Genomic DNA, 8,093 nt, shown 5'->3' on the forward strand with positions numbered 1-8,093 from the left:
ACAATTAAGGGTGCAAGTATGCACAGCAGGTGTGCTGCTATTGTTACAAATTAGGTGCAAATTTGAACATTTATTTCTTAGCGCATAAGCCTCAGATTTTACAGGCTCAAAAGCAAACGTAGTGATGTGCATTAAAACAGAGTCGGCATTATAACATTGAATTGTATTTCCCCTCCACTTGGTATTCCATGTCCTCAATCAGTGCATGGTACCGACTGCGTCGCTTGCTACCTGAAACAGGGGTTGGGATAGTCATTATTTTGTAAACAGATGGCACTTCCAAGATGTCCGTCCGACCTTGCCAGTACCACGGCCGTAGTATGGAACTTGTAGGCTACATGAACATGACTGAGCCTAAAGATCCTGAGCAGGACGAAATTCTAATATTCGGAGCATTTAAAATCCATCCGGTCTTCCCATCTTACTGTAAGAAAAAAAAGATAGAGTTAAAATGATATTAAAATAAATGTATCATGCACTGGAAGAACAATGTGCGCACAAATGAACGTCTCTGATCAAAATTATAAAATCAACATTGTTTCTGGATTGCGTAAATTACCTAGAACGATGTATGTATACGAGGGCCATATACTGTGGAATAATGAAAAATCTACTCCTTATTGTAGTAGTTGAAAATATGTAAAACGTTCAGTGTAACGTCTCTGACGTAAACATCTTTGCTTATCAGTACTTAATGGGTTTGATTTTTACAAGATATTGGCATTATATTTGGATTGAGGAACCTATGTGCTACAAACATAGGCACCAATTCGCCATGATGGGTCATTGATATTGGTTTGAGAGCAGATCCTATTTGTTCAGAGAACGTCTCTGACCTAAACCTGTTTTTCTTACACTTCTGCCTCTCTCACAAAAAATACGTAAACTAAAGTGACTACTACATAATAATCATAGACTATTGACCTATTACTAGTCATAAAACATAGTTTCTGTCCTGGCAATGTGTTTACACTTGCTTAATCAACAGAAAATCTTAAATTTAAAACTCTTTTACATCTTTTCAACATCTTTCAGGAAGCTTCATTTTTCTTAATAATATTAAAAACGTTATAAATATTATTATAACACGCCCGTGTTAACTTGGTTCTACTTGTTCCTATTATACTAACTGAGCCCATCCAAACATAAATTTACTTTAATGTTCTCATAATTTGTATAGTGGATGTCTTTATTTCATGAAACAGTAATTTTCAGAGACGTTTTTCATTTTGCTCAGAGACGTTCGGTCTTTGATATTCGTGCAGATTCTTACATATTTACAGTCTATCCTTTTTTAATTTACCTCTAATCCAAAGATTAAAATACATAATTTCACAAATGATACTGATTGGTAAATCTACGGAATAATAATTCTAATAAATTGGCATAAACACCAAGAAAGTTTTTGTTATTACTCACATTTTCAAGATTTGTGGGCATATCTGTCGTTGAACTGTGCTGACTCGATTCCAGGATGGCTCGTCAGTGCGTAAAATAAGCACGCAAATAAAGTATCATGCAGTGCGAAAGTGTCAGAAGAGGGAATATCCCTTCAGAGACTTTCAATCAGGGACATTCGTTTTGATCAGAGACATTCGCCAATTCGGGTTTTCAACCAGAACTCATTTTTGTGGACAGTATGCTACTAAAGTTGCCAATCATCATAGTCGCCTGGCTCGCACTGACACACTGATAACCACTTTTTATCTCGAGCATAATCCACTTTCATCAATGACACCATTAAACAACTGAACATCTCTGATGGTTATTCAGTATAATTTTCTTTAATGAGCCACCACACGATTATTTCACACAGCTCCCTCACAAATTTTGATGGAATGGTAGTATGGATAAGACACTAAATAAATATGGCCTTACATGTTTTCATAGTCATCCTGAATTTTTGGCGTCAAGGAAAAGATAATTCAGTCAGAGACGTTCTTTTTCAGACATAAGTGAATTCAACATTTCCTGATAAGATACGTAATACACACGTTCATGGCAGAAGTACTTGATTAAATAGTTGAAGTGTGTGGGCTTCCTCACAAGGAAAAACAAAGCTGTAGAATTGCATTAGAACAAAAATCAAGACATTTGATTCTGGGATTTTTTCGCAAAATATGCATTTTTGTCAATTTTTTCAGCTTCAATGCATTATTTTTTTAAGAAAATGCAGTAAGAACACTACAAAGTATATATTTTCTGAAAGGTACAACTCTCCCCTACCGAATGATAACTAAAACCATGAAAAACACCCCCAGGTGACAATTTTACAAGGGTTTGAATATCAAAAAGCCTGAAAATGGGCAATTGTACATCGTTCAACGTTTTCACCCATATATATATATATATATATATATATATATACATATATTGATCTACATAGGTGATTGGTCTTCACACACTCACTCAGCTATAGCAGCAACAATGAAAAATCATTATGTTGCCTGCAGTCACGTCTCGTCAGATTATATAATTTCAGAATTTGACGGTTCCGAGGCTAGACTGAAATAAACCATACTACGTTTGAGCATTATGCCAACCATTATAACAAAGCTGTGTTTTGACTAGCAATATGATGTAACACTCAGTAGTCCCTTGGGAGTTTTATTTTTCCCTTCGATACTGTTTCCCTCTGCATTTCGGGAAAATGTAATTTGTTAGGGAAAATATAACTCTCCTTTGGACGTCAAGTGTTACATAACATCTCTAGAAGGCACACTCTGTGTCAGTGATGGCAGCTAATTTCATGTAAGGAGTATAGGGATGGAGAGGGTGGAGACAAAAACACTGAAGGTGTAATAATCATGTCCTCAAGTGTGAAAATAGATGACAGATGACCTATGTATACATTCATGGCCGTAGGCGGGATTTTTTTTTTCGGGGGGGGGGGGATTGGCGGTTAGGAGTCAAGAAATTGCTCAATGTTGGCAGTGGAAAGAAGAGCACAGAGAGTACATAGAATGGTGTATTCCCCTTAAATACAACGAGCAGGCGCACGTTTCTGGAGAAATATTTGCAAAACTTTTCAATCAAAAAAGGTATAAAGGAAAATATGAATATTCAGGTCGATGTAAATTGCTAGATTGTCACCTCTTGATCCGCGTGTGTCTATACACTGCATGTTTATGGACGTGGACCGATCAAGGGGGAATATGTGTCCCCTCCTGACGAGGTAGCTTTTGTATTTTTTTGAATCTAAATTCAACGATCTGGTGCACACTTTTCATTTCGTTCATTGCATTTGATTTGTTTCATTTTTTTGTGAAACATTTAAAATATGTTTATTGAAAGAAGTAAGAAAATGAGTATTCAGGGACAAAATGAATGGGTAAGTCGCGATATCTGTTACCACTAATTCTGTTTAATGTGTGTGTCTTAATTGTGAAGGCAACTACTAAGTTTGTGGAGGTGAGCCGAAAGGTGTGTAGGGGTGTGTCCCTCCCACACGAGGGTGCTTAGGGGTGTGTCCCTCCCACACGAGGGTGCTTATACATTTTTATTGTTGGAAACTATGATGTGGTGCGCATTTTCAATGGAACATTCTTAATAGGAAAAAGATGCTAATGAATCACAAAAAACAAAGAATATTTTAACTTTGAAAATTGAGGGGAATACATGATCCCCTCCCCCCCCCCCCCAAAAAAAAAGTTAAGGGAGGAAGACACGTCGTAGTCTTCTCCATACCCCCTCACCCCCCCCCCCCCCCCCCCCCAATTCGGTCTATGGTTCATATGATATATGATAGTGTGTATAAGAAAATAATACACATACATAATAAGTGTATAATGTATGTATATATGGGTGTTGGTGTGGGTGTGGAGGTATCTGGGTGTCTGTGTGTCTGCATCTGTGAGTCATCGGCTATCGTGCTAATTTCGTACATTTATGTTCGTTTGTTTCATTCAGACATATTAGTTCCTTCAGCACCCCAGAGAGACCATTGCGAACCGACTACTGAAGGATGTAGCGCCATTCCAATTTTCTTCAAGGACGGAAAATGGATGAACCATATCTGTCATGATGAAAATATGTGTTCTTCGTGGGGAGTAGAGGAGGGTCACGTGGCCTGCAGATCGTCGGGATATCATGGACTATCACGGTGGCACATTGTTTCGCGATATGATGATTATGACGATAATAAAGTTGATAAAGTTTACGTAGATTGCATGGGAGATGAATTGGATCTGTCGAAGTGTAACATTACTCAAGTATCCAATTATCCAACCGGCACGGAGGTTGAGTGGAAATTTCCAGCAGTGATATGTTATTCAAGTAAGAAAGTAATTCATGTTTGAGCAAAAAACGCACATACTTGTACAATTATATGAATATAATTTCATTGACTCTTATATAACAATCATGTATTTTCAATAACGGTATACATACATGGATCTGTGTTTGCTTACCGTATTCACATTTAATTAATACCACGGACACTCCGAGAGCCCTGTATTGTATTTCCAAGTATACATTGGAACACCAATGCAATCCCCATTTATGTGTTGTTGTCAGTGTTGAAGCTGACTAAAAATTTCAAAATTGATGCTAATAATGCATCGGATGGAATGCAATGTGTGTTATTGTATTTATTTGGAATGTCAACATAGTTGTTATGATGACTTCCCCTTCTAGCGCCGTAAGCATCAGGGGATACATGGGAGCAATAAACTATTGCTGTGATAACATTGCCACGCATATGAATACACAATGATACTGTTACAGTAACCTGTATTATAGACTGATTATCCGCTTATACCACCTTTAATTGATGAGCGAGGACTACGGAGTCCCAATTATTGGACAGAAAATAACTTGCCAACGTCACGAATACATTGTTTGTATGGATATCTTGATGTACGATACCAGTCTACAAATTCTCCTTTACTGGAAGATTATAGAGTTTTTGGTTATTGACCTCATAATCAATGCTAGCAGAAAAAGAAGTTAATACTTAATGAATGATTAATGCGTTGTTCAGTTTTTCAACTAGGAATCTGTATCAAGCAATCTATTCCGAGCTGAGGAGAACCTTGGTTGAAACACAAAGCTTCCAGCGGTAGCTTGCTATTACTCTGCATGCGATAGGCAGGGCCCTATTTTGATATCCAGTCATTAGCGCCGCCATCGGTGGCGCGCACAATAGTTATTTATTTTCTTCATTCTACACACATTACTAACTACATGCATTAAAGATTATGACCCTTTCTCTCTCTCTCTCTCTCTCTCTCTCTCTCTCTCTCTCTCTCTCTCCACTGTCGCTGACTACGTTTCCATGCAGCTGTATGCATGTAGTAATATCTAAATAACGCTGGCGTAGTCAATGTATAAACTAAATGTCTAAGTATGATTGAATCCGCTATTTCTTAGCTCGAGTCATCCCCATGATTGTCATTATACATGTACTATATTTTACTAGGTTTTTCGAATCCAATTAATTATCTTGTCAGTCAAGCGCATTTCAACGACATAATTATGATTAGTAAGACTAGAAAGGAATATGATAGGTCAAACTAATTACAAGCTAAAGATTTTTCTATTGAGATCGCATGATTTACAATTAATTTAGACATGTAATAAAACAACTTTGGCTTTCTAAACTTATCAAAATGTTGCCCACTTATTTCTGACATCTTAACCAAACAATATTAGTTATTACTACCTGAAATATAAAACCCCGAAAATTTGGAGAAAATCTTAATTGCTGATCAGCTGATGTCCACGATCGAAAAATTGATTTTCGAAAAAGTCACTCTGTGAAGACACTCCTTGGGATAACTAGTATCAAAAGTAACATTATAGGCGTGAATATGTGGAATGATAATCAATTAACTGTAATTTTTCGGGAGACGACCGAATGAATGAATAGCACCGTCATCAATATGCCGACACTAAGTGAAGGAAAATACTAGGGGCATGGACAGAAGTCTCCGAGAATTCCTTTTGTTGCCATATAAGTTTTTTTTCCTCTCTTCTTTCTTGTTTCAAACAGCATCTTTGACGAGCGGAAGGAATTCAAATGAGGGTATCTTGCTCTATCGTGCACATTTCTCTTCGGAGACTAGTCAGAGTGCAGTCGATGCCTATTCCCACCACATTCATCCAGAGAGTATCAACGAAGAGGGCGCTCGAATACTTTGCAGGTGACCAATAAAACGAAGACGACGGACACAAATAACAGATGAGATCTGAGCTTCATGCCTTTTTTATCTGCAAAACAATAGAGATCAATTATCTTTAACAATATAAAGTGTTTCTGCTAAAAATTAAACAAATCATTACATTTCATGATTTTAAAGATTTATCCTTATGTATTGATTAGGGCCCAATTGTTGTATCACACTGTGGAACAGTTTAACTAAGTGTTAGCTCTCTGTAGAGATAAAAACCTAAACTGATGCATGAGAGGTCCAAACTTGTCTGTTGACGATATTCCGGCATTTCCATCAGTAATACTCATTAGATAGTATATTGTGGTGTTGATCTTGTCAGCCCTCTCGAGTCCCTGATCATTTATTCTTCGGTGCGGTTAGGGCATGAATGCAGCACACTTTATTATCACTCGTTACATTCGGAGTATTCTTTTCTCCCGTCTTACGAGCAGGAACATGGGCTTTGCTGATGTAGCTGAGGTACGCCCTCTTGAGACGAATGCATCACCCAGTGCTCGAGTTTCTTGCAGAAACGAGTTGGTGAAGTGGTGGAGGGCTGGCTGTGAAGAGCTGACTGTTGTACCTTCCGTTGATACGTTACGCACTTTGATTATCTGCCGACCATGTATGATATCTCCTCATTACTACGATTGCATTACCTTTTTTTCACAGCTATACATAAAAAGAACAATCTAATTTTCAAAGCATGTGAAGAAGGCTTCCACAATAATCGCAGAAGAAATGACTTTTTTCCACTTGCTGTTTTTACTGTTTGTTTGTCTGTTTGTTTGTTTGTTTGTTTAATTTACTCATGCTTCAGAATCTCAAATTTTAACCAAATAAAAAGATAAAAACGGCTTGACAAGTTGGCCAAATGGTGAGAAGAGAGAACCTGCAATTTGTCACCTTGCTTTAAATTAAATTTCTTCATCTTATAACTGAACACTTTCTATTTTGGACACTTTTACTTTTACAATTTACCTGGGGTTTTTTATGTTTAATATCCAGTGACATGCCAGGTATAATCGTATGATCTGGAAAATACTAAAAAACAGTAGACTAAGTGTGTGTTCTAAGGAACATTAAGTCATAAAATGTGGTAAGGTAGGAATAACTCTCGTGTCGAGTCGAAACATCAAATCAATTTGTAAAGGTATTTTCCTTTTCAGATTATGTCGACGCCACGGTCACTTCTTGGAACTACTGGAGAATGCACTTAGTCAACGAGTCCCAGGCAGCCGCCATCGTGGAAAGCAGCTCGTCATCCCCCCAAACTCGAGACGATTATTGCGTAGTTGACAGCAAACATGGAGCCTCGATAGGTCATCGCATTGATTTGGGAGAATGTAACCAGTTTGTGGATGAGAGAGGTGCGCATAATAAGGAAGTTCCAAATCCATTCATGCCATCATTGTTCAGCAACGTATTTCAGCTTTCTCCTGTTGAATATTTTAGAAGCACTCATGTTTCTGATGATTCAACTTTAGATGTTGTAATCTGAAATTCATAACAAAATATCATATATGTGTCTAAGTAATATGCAAGTAATGTGCTATTGGTTATAGACCTATAATTGTTCATTGATTACTAGCATGCAAATTACTAGTATTACCCCAGGCGACGAGTGAATCATACATTATCATTTGTTGTCAACCACCAAATTTCCAGATAGATTATCGTTTGGTGGCCCGAGAATTGGACACGGATTGATTTGGTTCCTTTTAGTTCTGGCCACCAGAGAAAAGTTAGTGTCGATCCTTGATATATCATTTTATTATCATTATTATTACTGCTATATACTATTAGTATGATTATTATGATTATCATCGTTATTACTATATTATTATTTCATATATATATATATATATATATATATATATATACATAGAGAGAGCATCAAATCTAATTAAAAACATTCATACTGATATTGTGTAGGTGCAG

This window comes from Diadema antillarum, unplaced genomic scaffold, assembly GCF_040938485.1.
Source record: "Diadema antillarum isolate AM-2024a unplaced genomic scaffold, OU_Dant_1.0 seq00001626_RagTag, whole genome shotgun sequence".
Lineage (NCBI taxonomy): Eukaryota > Metazoa > Echinodermata > Echinoidea > Diadematoida > Diadematidae > Diadema > Diadema antillarum.